The sequence below is a fragment of the Prionailurus viverrinus genome, chromosome B1 (assembly GCF_022837055.1).
Source record: "Prionailurus viverrinus isolate Anna chromosome B1, UM_Priviv_1.0, whole genome shotgun sequence".
In the NCBI taxonomy this organism is placed as follows: Eukaryota; Metazoa; Chordata; class Mammalia; order Carnivora; family Felidae; genus Prionailurus; species Prionailurus viverrinus.
Genome location: NC_062564.1, coordinates 126,676,940 through 126,695,982, shown reverse-complemented (window position 1 = coordinate 126,695,982; position 19,043 = coordinate 126,676,940). Strand labels below are relative to the sequence as shown.

Here is a 19,043-nt window from a genome sequence, read left to right as displayed (position 1 = left end):
CTTTAGTTCTCTTCTTATTCTTTAATGTTAATTGTTTTTTGAAATTGTGGTTTATATACACAATGGAATACTACTTGGCAATGAGAAGGAATGAAATATGGCCTTTTGTAGCAACGTGGATGGAACTGGAGAGTGCCATGCTAAGTGAAATAAATCATACAGAGAAAGACAGATACCATATGTTTTCACTCTTATGTGGATCCTGAGAAACTTAACAGAAGACCGTGGGGGAGGGGAAGGGAAAAAAAAGGGAGGGAGGCAAACCATAAGAGACTCTTAAAAACAGAACAAACTGAGGGTTGATGGGGGTGGGAGGGAGGGGAAAGTGGGTGATGGGCATTAAGGAGGGCACCTGTTGGGATGAGCACTGGGTGTTGTATGGAATCCAATTTGACAATAAATTTCATATGAAAAAAATGTTAATTGCTTTTTGTGTCTAGTCTTCTTATTTTGTATGCAGGCTGCACATATCCTCGTTATATTCATGGTCTGACATGAGCTTTTAAAAAGAACTCTGCAATCACTAAGTAAATGATATTGTCATAGATTTAAGATATCATTCTATTCTAAAATTCCACAAAGCATTTTGCTTTGATGGCTTTGGTTGTACTGATGGTCAAATTATACCCTTCAAGTACACAGTGTAACAGTGTTTTAGGAGAATCCAGTTGGGGACTTAGTTGTTCTTTTTCAAAAGCCATCTCAAATCCCCTTAATGAGCTGTTGGGAGTGGCAAGAATAAAAGACCATCAACTGAAAGCTTGTATCAGAAGATATTGTCATGTCTATCATGTAATATTGGGGCTCTAGCCTGTTAATAATCATATTTGTATTAGGTGAAAAATGGTTTGTGTTGTTGATTAGTGCTTAAATTGTATTAAGATATGTTCAGAGTATTTTGTAGCAATGTGTTTCCTCTACTACCTTTATAAATGCCTCAAAAAGTTACCTTTTATATATGATTGTCATAAAAAGTTATATTTTTAATTTTTGAAATATATCCTTAATGAACAATTATTTCAGGAAAAAAAATAGCAGCTTGCTAAAGCCATTGAAACCTGGATTATAACAAAAGTTTTGAAATTTTAAAGCTGGAGGGAGATCTAGTTGTCTCCTTATACTTGTGTGTGAATTTTTTTGTTGCTAGTGGTAACTCTAGAGAATTTTTTTTCGAACAGCACCCTTTTAATAACAATGGTCTCCCCAAATATACTGTGGCATAGCTTTAAACTTTATTAAGTCTGTCTTGCAATCCCCTTCCTCTCCCTGAGTAAATGGAAGAAAAGTTTGGCAGGCTCCATGCTGTGCACTTGATTGATGTCCAGAACATCTGAAGGACTTTTGTGTCCTGCCTGCTCTCCATGAGTGCATAATGTGTGAATACTTAAAGAAGGTCAGCCCTTATCACATGTAATCTAGGCCTGAAAGCAGATCAACAGTGACAGTCATATCCCGTAAGTAAGAACACAAATCATCCTCTACATGCTTTAGACAAGTTGTGGGATATTTTCTCTCTCTTTTTACCCCTTCCCACTCACGGGGGACCTTGGCAGAGCAATGAAAGCAGAGAGAAGACGTGCTCAGAATAATGTGTCACTTGTTGGAGGGAGGAAGGGATTGTTTATTTGTAATGATGTGCTGGTCTTTCACTGTGCAGCTGAAGGGAGCTTCGGGTTGTTGATGACCAGTGATGTGGAATGTGCACAGGAGAACAGGGTGGCGAGGCAGGCAGCCTGAAAGCGGCCGAAGTTGTGGTCTTCTTTATAAACCCCGGAGTCAGGAGAAATATTTTTGTACACTTGGGTTCTATTGTCCACGTTTTCCCCCATAATGGAGTCACTTTTTATACCATTGTGTGAATGTATCCCACAATGTGCGAATGTGCTGAAAATCAGAGTAGTAAGATGCTTTAGCCAGTACAGTTCTGAGTGTACTTTTCTCGTTTGGGTACAACTAGTACAAAAGTTTAAAACATGTTTTCAGGCAAAACTCACTGGAATGGTAGGGACCTAAATTGCTATAGCTTACAAAAGGAAGAAGGAAATAGCTTGTTTTTATGTGCCCGTGTGTTTGAACAGAAGTTTAATTAAAAAGTTAATGTCCTTCCAAACAGTATTAGCAGGGATATTCAAATAATAAAGAAAATAACACTCACCTTATTGTTCTCATCAGGAATAATGAGGATATTGTTACATTTTCTTAGATACAAAGGAATGTATTTTCATCGTATCATTGAAATCTTTACTCTTTTCTTTGGAAATGTAATCAGCCGCAAGAAGCAGTTGTAGCCAGTACACATAATGGAAAAATAAACTGCGAAGATACCTCCTCCAGAAATGAAGGCATGGCTTCCCGTGTATACAGGACAGAAATCACAATATGAGATATGAGGCCCTTCCCATCTCTGCCATCTACTTTTCCATCCTAATGTCTCTGTTCTCCAGACATTTCCAGGTTCCCACGTTCTCTGCAAACACTGCTCTTTTTCTTACTCGTGAGTCTGTACTGCCCTGTCTCTTTGCTTAGGATTCCTTTGCCCTCCCTTCACTCAGTGAATTCCTACTTCTCTTTGAAGACCTCGTTCGAATGCCTCTCCCCCACAAGTTCAGTCCCCACCCCTGGTCAGAATTCATCTTTGTCCACTGTACTTTCCGTGTTCCTGCAGTTCCCCAGGCGGTTACTGTACTGCATTGTCATTATTTAATTGTATGTTTGTCCTCAACCTACAGGGTCAGTTGTGTCCTGAAGGCAGGTACTGTCTTTTAAGAAATGTTCTTATATCCCATTTACTAGAACCAATTCCCCCAAATTCAGTTCAAAACTGTTTATATACATAAAAATCAGGAGGTTTGGGTAGTTTCTATGTAAAAATAAGTCACAAATTGAAACTGTTAGAACAGTAATCTCAACATTTAAAATGAATTCATATACCTCTGCTGCAATTATATGAATATTCAATGAATTAAGTAAAAGTAAATTGACTAAAAACTTGCCTTTGCAGATATAATTTGAATTTTTAAAACCAGATTTAACATAAGACATATTTTGTATTTTTGTTTTAAGGGAGCACAGTGTTTATGATGAGAACAGTTAGGCAAAATGTTACATTAAATAACGTTGTTAACAGGGATTTTTTTTTTTTTTTGGTCAGGAGGCAGGGGAGTGATTAGTGAGTTTTTTGGAAATTGACCACTTTCTGATATCCTCTTATGTTCTGGGCACCGTATTCAGTAACTAATATTCATTTACTTGTGTAATTTATATAACAGTCTTAAGTCAGGTAATGACCAAACTGTAGAAGAGAGTTTGCATGATTTGGCCACAGTTATACAGATTGCACAACTAGGCTGTCTGCATCACATGAATCTAGAATGGGTGGGTCTGTTTAAGAATTGTACAGTTGAGGGGCATCTGGGTGGCTCAGTTAAGCGTCCAACTCTCGATTTCAGCTCAGGTCACGATCTCACGTTTGTGCCCCGTGTTGGGCTCTGTGCTGATAGTACACAGCCTGCTTGGGATTCTCTCTTTCCCTCTCTCTCTGCCTCTCCCCTGCTTACTCACTCTCTCAAAAATAAATAAATAAACTTAAACAAAAGAATTCTACAGTTGACAGCAGTGCAAATTGTACTCATGTGGGTAGTCCTCCTTTTCTCTTTCCTTGGTCTTCTCTCGGGTATAGATCTTCAAATTGATACCTTTCTTTTAGCATTCTCTCAGAGAGCTTTCTTTGAAACCTCCTTGGGTGTATACTGTATGTGAGTGGGTTAAGTCATATGCAAGTCTCGGTGGTTTCCCTAAACCAGATTTCTGATTTACGTTATAAGAGTTTCATTAGATCTTTTGAGCCGGGTTGCCTGGAACCTAATTATGCATTTTATAAAACATGCAGCCAGCGTATATTAAACAATAAAGGCAAACTGGAGGGAATTAAGAGGGATACATTTTGAATTTCTTAATATTATCAATGGAAGGAAGAAATCTGTATTTCCACAAGGTTTGACTAAATAGAAACCTCTCCTCACACTTCTCATTTTCACTTCTCACAAAGTTGGAAATTCAGGTTCGGAGACTCATCCTATAGGCTGAAATTTTACACTTTTTTTTTTTTTACTTCATCAAGCCAGTCAGTGTTCAAAAAGGCTTTAGTTATTTATGTAATATATAGTCTAAACTCCATAATCTACGTTCAGAGTCCTGCACAGTCCGGTTCCACTCTGTCTAGGTTTCTCTCCAGCCATTTGCTAATAGGAACTGTCTGAGCCAGTAGGGTTTTTCTTCTCATGCTATTACACAAATGAAATATTTAATCCTACCTCTAATCCTTGCTCATATAATTTCTTCCTTTCCGTCTCCTCTGTTGCTATATAAATTCAATTCTTATTTCAGCGTCCAGCTCTCCCTTCAGTTTTTGGCCCAGTCTAATCCATGCCTTACCCTGATTTTCCATCTTTATTCCATTTGAGGACACTTCTTAAAATATGCTACCTTTTTTTACCGTTTTCTATTATATAGGTTGCTTTTTTTTTGTGGCATTGTAAACTTCCTGAGTATGTTTATTTCAGCGAGCACATACCATAGAGTAAGAAATGGTCGCTGATATGAATTGTTTGAACTGAATTCGGATTCTAAGGTGAGAGCTCTCTCTTTAGGCTTGGAACCATTTTTGGCCGCTCATATTGGGGAAATGGAGTGGCAGTGGGAGCTGTCCCACATTTCAGCCATTCGCCCGTCCTCCCAAAGCTCAAGGCTGGGTTCCAAGTTGGCGGTGGAACCATGTCGTGATGTGGCTTTGAGCCGAATAGCAAAGGTTTGAACAAGAGATTCTGTTGCTTGATTTTTGTCTTCTTTTCCCACATATTACTCTCTGCTCCTGATCACTCCTGTTCATTTTAGTATGCTTCAGTCTCCCTTCTTTGCTCCAAGGGATGTGGATAAATGATACTGAAAGACTACTACCCTCGACTTACAGTTTCCTGGCACGTAAGTTGCATGGTTTCTGTGAAATGCAGAATGTGTAGTTTCTTAAATTTAGGATATCCCAAGGTTACATATATGGTTAAAAGTACTATATTTCTGTTATGTTTTATTTCTCGAAAGTGTGCATTGAAGGTGTTGGATTGATAGTAGTATTTGTAAATTCATAAAAGAGCAGTTGTTGGTTTTCCGAACTAGAGAACAGATTTGAATGGCACCTAGAAAGCTAGTGCTGGGAGGTGCTCCTGTGTGTAGAGGGCTGGGGTGTCTCTTAAAAATGAGAAGATGGCAGAGATTTTTTTCTGAGAAAATAATTCTTAAAATACCAAGTAAACACATTCTGATGATATCTGAGATATAAGCATTGAAATATGTCTCTGTTGGGGTGCCTGGGTGGCTCAGTCCGTTAAGCTTCCGACTTCAGGTTGGGTCATGATCTCATGGTTCGTGAGTTCAAGCCCTGCATCGGGCTCTGTGCTGCCAGCTCAGAGCCTGGAGCCTGCTCCAGATTCTGTGTCTCCCTCTCTCTTTCTGCCCCTCCCCCGCTCACACTCTGTCTTTGTCTCTGTCTCTGTCTCTGTCTCTCTCAAAAATAAGTAAACATTAAAAAAATAAAAAAAGAAATGTGTCTGTTTTCATAATCATAAATTCTTTATCATGTAATGGGATAAATGGGATTTAATAACTACTTCTGTTTGTATCTATGGTGACATTGTATTTTCTGCACATACTGTCCATTCTATTTGTATTTCTTGCTGTTCTTTCAGTGTTGACAGTTCCCAGAGTCAGAGAAAACAAAATGGCCTTTAAAACAGTTTTAGTGTTAAAAAGGTCACTCAAAGTGTCATCGAAGGTGAAATTTTACAAACTGTTCATAGTTGACGATGAGACACAATTATAGTTAAAATCTTAAAACAAATAACTCACGTTAATAAGATCGGTTAGGTTCACAGTACTTTTTTCCTACATAGGAAAAGTCAAACTATAGTCATTTAAAAGTAGCTGATTAATGAATAGGTTAACTGAAGTATTTTAACTTGAAATATTCATTAAAGATACTCTTCACATGGGACCCTTTTTTCATACCTGTGCCCTTGATTCAAAGCCATCTGCTTCATCCTTTAAACAGCCAGGTGAGCAAACTGCCATACGTGTGTTGCAATATCTGTATCATTTCACCTAGGAAAACATTTTTTCCCCCGTGTTTCTGCAATTCCCAGTTAACATTGTAAGCAAGACAAACAGCCTTGACACAAGAAATATGCTATTTCATGACAGCAAAGTCTAGATGTGTGTTGCTTTGCAGTCCTGTCCTAACTGCCTGCGAGACCTGGGGGGCTCTGGTTCGGCCAGTGCAGAGCAGATCCCCCGCATGTGCGGGCAGCCGGGTGGGGCTCCTTTCTTAAGAAAACAATCCAGCTCAGGGTCCCTCACCGCCCTTTGTTGTCCTCCCCACGAGGTGATCAGTTGAAGTCTCTGTGGTGACAGAACCAGTTTGTAACAGGCTTGTCTTTCACGGTCCTGTCTCAGGCTAGCTGGCAGGCTTGCCGAAGCTCTGACAAGAGTGGCAGCAGAGAAGCCTCCGTGAAAGGAGCGAAGGCAAGAAACAGGAGGCTGAAACAGGCGGGTCACATTTACTGCTCTCCTGCTGCAGTGGGTTGGCTGGAAGAACTAAACTGGCAGCTTCACATTTTCTTGCTCATTCTTCTGTCTATGCACACGAGGGGTAAGAAGATCAGTGCCCCACGGTACAGTGCAGACAGGGGGCTGCGTTAATGTCAGGTTTTGTGGCTTTTATCACAGAAGGGAAAGTTTAGGGCAGAAGTGGCTAAACATTCCCAGTCCCCATCCTCCAACTGCTCTGTAATTTTAATACTTTTTCTGTCTGGGCAAAAGCTCTCTAGATAGTGTATTAGGAGGCTTTTAAAGGCATTCAAAGTTTCTGTTTTCTCTAGTAATTAAGAATGAAATCCAGTCCAGTTTGGAACTTTGAATATGAAGTTGATTGTCAACATACTGAGGCAGTTTATATGTGAAGAATTTAGGAAAATGATTCCAGTAAACTTTGTTTTGTTCATTTTAATTTGGATGCTGTTAGATTTTTATAGGTTTAGCTAATTAACTTTGAAGTTCATTACAACTTTTATGTAGAAGCATTGAGTAAATCTCTGGGTTTATAATAGCAATAGTTATAAATTGTGACTATGTCAGATGTTTATCCACATTGAAGAACGGGGGCTTGCTCAGTGATTATTTTGTGCAGAATTATTCCTGTATGAAGTTGACCAAAGGATGGCAATTTTTAAACGTTACTTAAAAGAATTGAAACAAAAGAGTGGTTATAAAAGTAGATGAACTGTTTTCAAGACAGAGGAAAGGTAACGTAATGAAACAACTGTCTGTGATAGTGATTTGCAATGAGGGAGTCATGAGGTGGGAAATGAGGAGAAAGTGGCTATCGAATATGAAGCCAGGCGACAAAGGGAATATGTATGAGATGGAAATGCATTTACAGTTCAACCTCACGTCCTTGTGAATGCATTTTATGGAGCCAGTTTGGCAATACTATTTATTGGAGAAGTATGTATTATCAATTGGCATGTGCTTTTGATTGGCGTTTATACGACTGGTGTTTTCATGATCTCAAATATTCCATGGCACTATGAAAATATTATATGCTGTGTTGGCTCTATGAAAAAAAGCTTTTAATTTCTGGATAAGTGTAATCCAAAGGAGTTTTATGTATTGCTGTGAAGGAACAGTAGGTAGTTCACTTGCCAGATTTGTTGATTTATTTTCTGAAAATTGTTATAATATGGCACCTTCCAGAAAGGAATAGAAAAGCCCCAGGGACACTGTTTCTTAAGAATGTTCCAGGAAGCTCAAGGTATGATACTTGTGAGGTGAAAGTCTTATTCCTTTATTCAATCTACTACTATCTCTTGATTGTCTGAGGGTAATTTTTCACTATCTTTTTGCATTTTCCTTGAAAAATGTGAATACCTTAATGCATTATTGGCTTATGTCAATAAAAAGCAGAGGCCATATGCTACAGTGTGAATTTTTGAATCATAAATACTAGGCTTAGAATACATCTTAAAATAATACTGTATAACTGTCTTACTTTTCTTGTGAGGAGATTGAAGCCCAGGGACATTCCTTGCCTTCCTCTAGGTAACAGAGTCTTTTAAATTCTCTATGCACAGCTCTTGTGTGTGTGTGTGTGTGTGTGTGTGTGTGTGTGTGTGTGTGTGCTTCTACTGATTTCTTCTACAGCACAGTGGTTAAGAATATTAACTCTGGACCCAGAATGTCTGTGTTTGTATCTTAGCTCTGCCACTCAAATGAGGTATCTTATTAGTACCTCAGTTTTCTCAACTGTGAAATGGGGATAAGAGTAATACTTACCATAGGGTTGATTTGGTTACTAAATGAGTAAGTACATGTAAAGCACTTAGAACAGTGTCTGTAATACCTAATATTTTGGGAGTATCTGTTATTATTCATATTATAATAATAGTTTATGTAGGAATAGGGGACAACCAAGCTGGAAATGTAAATTGAGACATGATCTAAAAAGAATCTGATAACCCATATTAGTGTAATTAACATACTAAACCCCAATTTGTATTCCCGCCTTTGTCACCAATGAACTTTTAATTTTTTTAAAAGGAATTTCTCTACCTGTAACATTTGATATCAGTTTTACAAACAATAAGCTTCATGGTTTTTATGATTTTGCTCCAATGAAGAAAGAATGTGCTATGGACAGGGACTATTAGTTCAACCAAGAGTAAGCAACTTTGACTATTCAAGTTAAATATTCATTGATGGCTTGTAATGCCTTATGATCATTAATTGTGCATGTCCTTCAGTGGGAATGATGATCACAAAATTGGTAAACACGAAATACAGACAAATGAAGTGGTCATGATTCTTCAATGAATGACAAAGCCAAAGTTACTGTTCCGAGACCTTAAATCCTTGTTAAAAGTAAATGTATTTCAAAATGACAACTTGAGACGTTTGGAGAATGTGAGCTACTGGCTACTAAAAACATTTTGTTAATTAAACATATGGAAACGTGGAAGTTTTTTTATGGAAGGAATATGTACAGTACTCCAGTTCTACCATAAATGGAACAAAGCTCTGTAGAGTCACAGTAGGCGGAAAGGAGAATTCTTCTTACTGGACCAGAGTAGCTAGTGTAACTCATCAGCCGAAATCTTATCATTGCTTAAATCTTATCTGAATGTTTTAACTTGAGGAGACACAGGCTTGAGGAAAAGGGAAACAAAAGTACATCTTGGTAGAAGTTTTGAACTTTGTGTTTTTTATATTGGCATGTTGTGATTGCTTTAGGAATGGATTTTTTAAAGCTAGGATCATGAAATGTAGAATTGTCTTTTTTCTAAAAGTGCCGTTATCACCTGTAGTGGTAAAAATCAGCAGTGTTCACTTCTGGTTGAAATGTTTTACTTTGAGGATTGCACTGTCTATGCCAACCTGCCCCTTTATTTTCAAAACACAGGAGAAAATCACAGGCAATTGTAATGAACGCAGGGCAATGTGTCATTTGGTCACTTTTTAAGTTCTGCCAAAGGACTTTAGTGAGGTTATAAACGTGATAAATTGACCCAAAAACTAAAGGACTCTTTCTGTTTATTGTTCTAACACATTGGTGGCAACAGTGTGCCTTTCCTGATGTGGATGGGTCTCATGTTCTGGCATTAAAAAAGGTGAGATTTTTATTTAGCTTCCTGTTATATATGTGAACACTTCTACGTGTCCCCTTCCCCCCTTCATAAAATCATGGTAATAGATTATTATAGCAGTTAGGTTAAAATCAAAATTGGCAGCCAACTTTTTGTCTTTAGGAGTAATTCTACATCAATAATGAGTTACAGGAAAAAAAGGTGAGATAGGAAGGTAGTAATCAGTTGGTTTTGAATACGGGAAAATCCCCAAACCTAGTGCACAGAAATAAGTCCCAGTCTTCACGGCTCCTATGGCTTTATATAACCAGATTTTACATTCTGCCTTTTCATTGCCAGGTCATTTTCCATAGGTTTCCTATTATAATATTTACATTTGATCTGGTTGGCATTAACTTAAAATAAAAAAAAATTATGTTATTAAGTATTTTAACCAAACTTAAGGCACGTAGAGAATACAGTAATGGGAGGCTAACAAACATGGCTGTGAATGTGCGGTTTAAAAATTAGAATGGTAATATTACTGTAGGGCATCAATTTTTGGTAATATTTTTAAGTGAAAAATGATCCTTGTTACCATATGGCAAAATACAGTGAAAATCTGAACTGTTAGACCAACACAGCTGTTAAATGCATCAATGTGGGTCTGTGTTTAAAATGTTTTCTACTACAGCTATTATGCAGCACGTCCAACAATTAATCTCAGGCTATTAATCGGCAGTAACTGCAAGTGGTGAGCATCACAGATGTAAGAAATTTGATCTCTGTAACTTACCTGGAGGAAAGTGGCTAAACTATAGTTCTCAACTGAAATTCTGCAGAGTATATTGGATAATAGATATTCACACAGCTATTGAGTGTAAACTCAAATCCTTTGGCTTTACCTTTACCTTTGTTATGGGAATTTATGCTCACCAGTGGTGGCAACCATATGCATAAGTAAGTCTTGGGTGTGTGTATATAATTTTAATTTTTAACTTGCAAATACATGAAGGCTTCTGGAAGAATAATAGTATTAGATCAGAGATCAGAGTAACTCAAATTAGGTGGGTTTTTTTTGTTTTTTGTTTTTTTTTTTTTTGTCTCTATAAGCCAGTTGACTCTGAAATGACACTTTTTTTTTTCTGAAATAACATTTTACAAATCTTTTATTGTCTTAGAACTGCCAGGATACATATATATATATATATATACACATATATATAATATATATATATGTATATATATATAATATATATATGTATATATATAATATGACATATATATATATGACATATATATAATGGGATATATATAACATATATGGGATATATAATATATATATAATGGGATATATATAACATATGGGATATATAATATATATATATAATGGGATATATATAACATATATATGGGATATATAATATATATATATAATGGGATATATATAATATATATGGGATATATAAAATATATAGATATATATTTTTAAGTTTATTTATTTTGAGAGAGGGTGAGATAGCACGCGCAAGTAGGGGAGGGACAGAGAGGAAGAGAGAGAATCCCAAGCAGGCTCCTTCCCGTCAGAGCAGAGTTTGACATGGGGCTTAATCCCATGAACCCTGAGATGATGACCTGAGTGGAAATCAAGAGTCAGACACTTAACCAATTGAGCCATTCAGGTGTCCCATGAATGTGTTTTTTGTCCCCTAATTTTACAAATGCAGATCTAATTTTACAATCCATGCAGGACATTGGGCAAATCCTTAAATAAGAGAAAGTATATTGACAATTGAATTATAGGAAAATTATCCTTATCAGTTAAATTGCCTATCAAGCTTTCTTTTGCAACATTTTAGGTTCAGACGAACTCTTAGGGTCTTGATTATTATACTTTTTTCCATTTGTAAAGTAGTTAATTTTCCCATTTTGGTGGATTTTTTGTGGTAATGTTAACATTAAAATACCTAAAGGAAATTTTGTGACTGTGCACTCAGGATAACCTTAGTCTTGTTTTTAGATCCTGCCATTTTTCTTCTAATATTACAGAAGCTGTGGCTTTTGGATTAACTAATTTCTCTGCTTTATGTCATCTCTGTCACATTCCTTCAGTAATTAGTTAATTTTTCATATAAAATCATGTTATTAGCATTGATATTTGGGTCACAAAGAATGGAAACTTAAGTAGAGAAGTTGAGTGGAGATACAGACAAAAGCTAAGGCAAACACAGGCCTCATGGGACCCAGAGTCCATGAGGGTCTGAGCCTCTATTCATCTGTGACTGAGGTGGTCTCATGGACATTTACCTTCTTCTTTCCTCTGTGTGTCTCTTTCCTTCTTTCTGTTTAGAATTCTTCCATGGTGACGTCTTGCATTTAGGGTGAAGACCAGATCTTTACATAGCTGGCAAGACTTGGTATCAGTGGGCCCCTGACTCCCAGCTCATCTCCCTAGTCATTGACCACCATCTTACACTGTCCCAAATCATCCAAACCTTTTATCTTTGCAGGTGTTTCACATCGAGTTTTTCCACAACCTGGAAAGTTCTTTGCTTCTCTGCTCTGCTTATCCATTCTCTTAAATGCCATGAAGTTTTCCTTAGCAATCCAAAATAGATGAGAGCTCCTTGATACAACCCCTCATTGTAAGTTTTATTTTTCCTTTACAGTACATATCATGACTTACTACATGTCACTCTCCTGCTGGAAGCTCCATTTCTGGGAGGAAAAAGCTATGCCCATTTTATTTGTTGCTGTATTTCCAGTGCATAGCACAATGCTTAGCACATAGAGGGTACCGCTGTCCTAGGTATATTCATTGTTTTGCACATGACCCTAAATGGTGTCCTTGATATTCCAAGGCCTTTTTGTTGTTGTTGAGTTCTGTAGCGTTAACTAGCTGGTCAATGTTTCACTGTCTCTTATTTCCAGTTTCTTTTTGGAGAGACAATTTGATTGGCAGCTGATCCTTGCAGTAATCAAATGTAACCCAGCTGGGGTGTGTGTAGCAATACCAAGATGGGCACCAGACAACAGACCCAGACCCAGACCCTGCTTCCAACAGAGCAGGAGAAGTTTTTCTAGAAGAAGTTTTAGATTAGTTTGACAATCAAAAACAGTTAATATAGCTGCTACTGTCATTTTTAATAGAATAGTGCTTTTTCGCTTATAAGGAATTCCTGTTGGTTACTAAATGAATTAGCTGTATGTTTAGAAAAATTATGAGAAACACTAGTGGGGCGCCTAGGTGGCTCAGTTGGGTAAGTGTCTGACTTCAGCTCAGGTCACAGTCTCACCATTGGTGAGTTCAAGTCCCGTGTCGGGCTCTGTGCTGACCGCTCGGAGCCTGGAGCCTGCTTCGGATTCTGTGTCTCCCTCTCTCCCTCCTCCTCCCCCACTCATACTCTGTCTCTCTCTCAAAAATAAATGAATATTAAAAAAAAGCATATTAAAAAAAAAGAAACACCTTAGTATTTTCATATGAACTTTGGTATCCAGGAAATGGTACTACCAAAAATAATGATCATATATTTCTGTAGTTTTTACAGAATTATTTTAACAGTAAATGAAGGGGTATAACATTTTTATTTTTGCTCTTTAAAAAAAAGATGCCATAGAAAATTTAAGATACAGGTGGTGGCAAAAATAATATATAAAACAAGTAGTGTAATCACTTGGAAGACTAGTTCTGTCAGATTGTTATATATAATTTTCACTCCTTTATTGAAAAAGGTACTTGGTAAACCTTATATCTCACAAAGAACCTCTTGTAAATTTTGCATAATGATCCCTAAACAGACCACAAGTTGTAGGCTAGTGGTATACATTTTTTTTTGTTCAGATTCTGAGAATTTAGTGTCTGAAATTATGCTTTTGATCCCATCTGGTGTCTAAAGGAAAATTGACATACATATCTAATTCATGAGGTTTTTCTAAACCTCACAAGTACATGCAGAAAACTGACTTTGGTTCATAGATTTTTGGTTCATAGTATCCTGTAGTACATAATGTCCTATATTTATGTTGGTATCTTCACAATTTTAACGGGGGTTTTACATATAAGGAAACAGTGACTTACGTCACTTGTTATCATCTACGGATCTTCTGTGATGTGGGAACTTTATTGATGAGATACCAGTTGAGTGGGAGACAATTTAATATAACAAGGCATCTTATGTTCCTTCATTCCTTCAAATATAAGCTATGCCAAGGCCAATAGCAATGGAGCTTCAGAAAATCTGGGGCCAAGTTTGTTTTGCAAACTCGGCATGAAATTATCCTTCTGTTACTATGTTTGTAGAAATATTCATCATCAAACTATGTCTTTGCTGAAGTGTTTAGCTTTATTTTGCTTTCTCTCTAAAGAAAACTAAGACAGTATTTTTCTCAACTATGAAAAAATAATGACTTGCCAATTGTAACTGCGTATCATTTTAACAATCATGCATTTTCTTATGGAGCTAAATCCCCACAGCATGTTTGTCTTGGTTAGAGTTAATAAGCTCAATTGAGTATTGTTTTCACATTCCGTTTGCAAAGTCTTTTTTATGTTTCTATTTTGAAAAAGAAAAAAAAGGTTAATGTTGTAAAAGTAATATGCTGTATTTACCCTTGAACCATTAGCCCATTTGAGTGAGGGCATGTGCAGCGGCTCATTGGAGGAATATTTGAGTGGCTCTCTGAGTTTAACTTCAGCTCTGACATCAGCCGAAGCTATTGAGACCTGTGCAGTGGCCTGGAAAACAACAACAACAAAGAGTTCCGTGTGACATGGTAACAGAGGAAGGGTGGGTGCCACTTAATTGAGGCTGCTCAACAAATTGCCTTTTTACTTACACACACACACACACACACACACACACACGCACACACACATATGTTTCTTATATGTATGTTTTCATAGGATTATTACAGTTTATTGAAATCAGAGAATATCACTAAATATTTCCTACTTAATTTCCTATGCCCTGAGTGAAAACGTGTTCAAACTGGGGAGTAGTGGGTCTAAAGGAAAAGGACCCTTGTGCTAAATCATGTGATTTCACAGACACATGACATTCTTCCAGTAGGCATTTCTGGAGATTGTTTTTGGCGTGGATTTTATGAACATAATACTAACAGTTTATTCATAACATGCATTTTAGTAGCTATTATGAATATTATTAATCTACCCTACTTAACCTCTTCCATTGGAAAATATAATTTTCTGTCTTTTATTGTTCCACGGACTTAATGACAAACATCTTGCAAATTAGATTTTCATATATTTCATCTCTTTCTTATGCTCAATTTAATCTATCAAAGCCACACATTGTAGAAGACATCTGGTATTGAGCTTAAGCAGCTGGGTTTCATTTGTAAAGGTTTTGAGCAAATTTTGGTGCTTGCCAACAATAATAGAACAGTTGGCCAGTGTGTTTTCTTTGTGGCAGCTTGGTGCAGTATGGTAGAAGAGACCCGAATTCAGGATCAGGTGATTTCTGCCTCTTTCTTGCTTAACTGGCAAGACTTGAGGGTTTATGCAGGTGTTTCAGGGAGCGTTGGCTGAAGGCTTGCTCAGTGGCTGTTGAAGAGGAATCAGTGGGTGAGCGATATGCACTCATCCATTTGAGAAACAAGGAGTTTGCAGTTTTCTTGACAGCATGGTTCAGTGTATTTCCGACATCAGAACCACTAAGTCACTTTTAAGATGCTGTTCCCTCTACCCCATCCCAAATCTGTTAACCCAGATATTTCAGAACTGAGCCCAGAAAGCTGCAATTGATTGAGCTACCTCAAGGGGTTTGGAACAGACTGGATTGGAGTTAATAAACTTCAGTTCATTCTTTACCCTCAGGTAGAACCTCTACATTCGCTTTTCTGACCCAAAGACAAACCTATTTTATTAGAAGAACTCTTTTATTAATGTCCATTTAAAAGGCATTATCAGAATTTGTTTCAAAAGTGGCTTAACCACATACCCAGTTTAGATGTTCTTTCATGAAATGCTGTATTACTGTGACCTATTGCTTAATAAAACAGTTATTCTAGCACTATTAAAATATTGCCCCTAATGATGAAGAAGCGCCAGCAAGACTTGATTTACTTGGAACAATGCAAGTATGAACTGAAGGATTTCTGGGAGAGTGAGGCAGACACGAGAATCCCAAATTTCCTATTTCTTTCTCAGATATGTTAATTAATCTCTGTCTCCAAAAAGTCACTGGACACCTGATAATTTCCCAGAAATCTTTTGAGTTTGGTTCTGTGAACTCCCCTCAGAAACCACCATATTGTTGTTTGGATGCTCTTGGAGCCTATACCCCCCTCCAATTACATTCACTATGTTATTCCCAATGAAAATAGTTTGTGGCCCATATAGTGGTTTGGGGGACTGTTTATTCTGAACATAAACTAAGTCATTACCCTCTTCTTTGCTTCTGCTAAAAAAAGTTCTCTGCCAGCATTCTTACGACCATAGTTCAGTATTCTTGTTTTGCTGGTTATTAGTTCAGAATTGAGTTTTCCAGACAAACACTTGTGAGTTCCAGGTTAATATGGAAACATAGCCAGGGAATGTGTGGTTGATGGGAGGATTGCCTCTTTGGAAGTTAATAGGTAGTGACGGTCTGTTGTTAAAATGTCGTTAACTGGAAATGTACTTTTTACCTTATCTTGCTTTGGAAATTAGCACTCAAGATAGTCACTTTAGAGAGCTCTGCCTTGTCTCAGGGACTTGATTTAAAATAAACACATACACACACACACACACACACACACACACATACACACACACACACACACACACACACACACACACACACACACTCCCATTTGAGGTAGGCAAGCAACACCCTAGCAAATACAACATTAAAAGAGGGTAAGAGAAGGGGCAATCCAAATGCTTCAGATCGTCTCATTCCATGATCCCTGTCATGCATGGGCTACATCTGCAGCGTTTTAAAGTTTCTGCAGGAAGCTCAGTAATGCAGCTGTCTCTAATGTACTGTGAACCTTGAAAAGGAATTTCCTTTCAAGTAAGAACGGAAGTAGTTTGTGTGTGGGATGATGGAGCTGAAGGTTTCCTTTAACAGAAAATAAAGTGCTGTTATATAAACAAACATCTATACAACCTAAAGTAAACCCAGCAGAAATATGTGATGCAGACACCTACATTTTAAAAAGACCCAGTTAATTTTAATGATCTACTTGTGTTTTCTCGTTTTGGCAAGTGAGGAAAATGAGGTGCATGGTTGTGAGACGACTTAGCTAAAGTCTCACTGTGACTTCTAGAGCCGGAACCAGAATTTAGGATTCCAGTTTTAGTTTATGTTCTTTTAGGAATGTCATTTAAATCTGACTTTAGGATTGCTATTTAGGCTGAATGTTTAGAAAGTTGAAACAGAGTCTTTGCCACATGAACATTTTATTTAAGAAACAGATTATGAAAACACACACCACCATCACCATGAATAAATATTTCAGTGTATGAATGAAACTCAGAACTGATAACTTCTGCTTTGGTTTTCCTATTTATTCTAATAGGAATGCTAGTATGTGAGAGGTACTCTGTATTCAACCACATTTAGGCTGTCCCAATTTAGTGCTTATGAAAATGCAAATTTTACTCAGTTCTGAGCCATGGTACCTTACCATCTGAGGTGAGAAGAAGACAAAGTTAGGAATATATTTGTGTTAGCTTTTAGAAAAAATTTGCATCCTGCATTGAAGAATGGAGCATCTTTTTTCCCCTTCTTCCTGAGATTTCCTGCAAATGTTAAGCTAAAGATTACTTGTAAAATATCCTGAGTAGCTATTACTGCAAACAAGAAATGTGATCTCCAGCTTTACACCCTGAGAGTGAGTGCTAACACCTCAACAGATTTATTTCTTAAAGCTAAAATTACAAGGTTATTGTTCCTTTCCATTGTAGGATGTCATTTGTACTGGGATCCTTTAGATTTACACATTTGGTTTTATGGTTTTGGGCAGTCGCTATAGAATGTTTTAGAATAATTGATGAACTGTCTTTACCAGGTAAAATTTCTGTAACGTTTATCCTAATTTTTCTACCTCTCCATTGGCTGTTTCTCCAGTAATTGTGAATCCAGACTGGGTTTTTGCAAACTGAATGGGAAGGTCTGATCATTTGTCCTGTGGCTTTGTTTTGATTCTTGTATTTGCTTTTTTTTTTTTTTAATTTTTTTTTTCTCAATGTTTTTATTTATTTTTGGGACAGAGAGAGACAGAGCATGAACGGGGGAGGGGCAGAGAGAGAGGGAGACACAGAATCGGAAACAGGCTCCAGGCTCTGAGCCATCAGCCCAGAGCCCGACGCGGGGCTCGAACTCCCGGACCGCGAGATCGTGACCTGGCTGAAGTCGGACGCTTAACCGACTGCGCCACCCAGGCGCCCCTGTATTTGCTTTTTAAGGGATTTTAAAGATCTGCTGAGGATTTCATATCACCTTTTGTATTTCCAAGATACTTGAGCAAAATTACCCTTCAAAAGTTCTGTAATGTTTGCTTCTTAGTCTGGATTCTTTGTTTCTTATTCCTGTGGCTTATCTACAAAATGAAAGTCTTTAGGGCTAAAGAAGAGAGTGGCATAGTTGTAGTTACCTTAAATACTAATCATCTAATAGACAATCACTAACATATTTCATTTGTGATTTTATAATTCACAAATCCAAGAATACAAATGTCAGCACTCTTACGTTTTAACTTGCGAATGTCTCCTTCTGTAGATGTTAAGCAAAGAGCAAGATAGAGATACTTGTTCTTCTAGATATGAAAACTTACTAAGGTTTTACAGTTTTAGGGCTATAGTCATTACAGTGTGGTTATGGCCTAGGGTCGGCATAGCTGATGCAGCATAATAGAAAGATGTACATATAAGGAAACGATGTAGGTAAAGGGGCACGTGGGAAACCAGTGGGAAAAGGTATGAAAACCTGTACCACCTATAAAAATCATCCTAAGTGTGTCAGAAAGCTAAATGGAAAATTCAAAAATGGAAAATGTGTGGAAGAAAATAAGAATAGCTGTTCCAAGTATTGTTTGAAACACTTCACATATATTAACTCATTTGAAGTCCACACAATGGGAGATAGATACTGTCATTATCCTCATTCTATAAAGAAGGAAGCAGGTTCAGAGAAGTGAAATATTTTGTTTCAGATTACAAAGTTCATGCATGGGGGAGTCTAGATTCAAGTCAAGACAGCCTGGTTTTTTTGTGTCCGTTTCCATTAGCAGCTGTATAATGCCACATCTCTTAGAAGAAAATGTTTGTATGATTTAAAGGAAAAAAAAAAAGATTGTAGTTCAACAAAGCAAATCACCAACAAGCAAAAGGATCTCCCATACACTGGGGAAGCATGTTGCAAGATGTGT

The 19,043-nt window shown here is 37.3% G+C and overlaps 1 protein-coding gene across 1 annotated transcript in view; it reads left to right on the top strand.

Moving 5' to 3' along the window:
- The window catches only part of BMPR1B (bone morphogenetic protein receptor type 1B), a 410,990-nt gene that overhangs the window by 297,869 nt on the left and 94,078 nt on the right, over positions 1 to 19,043 (top strand). The window lies entirely within an intron of this gene.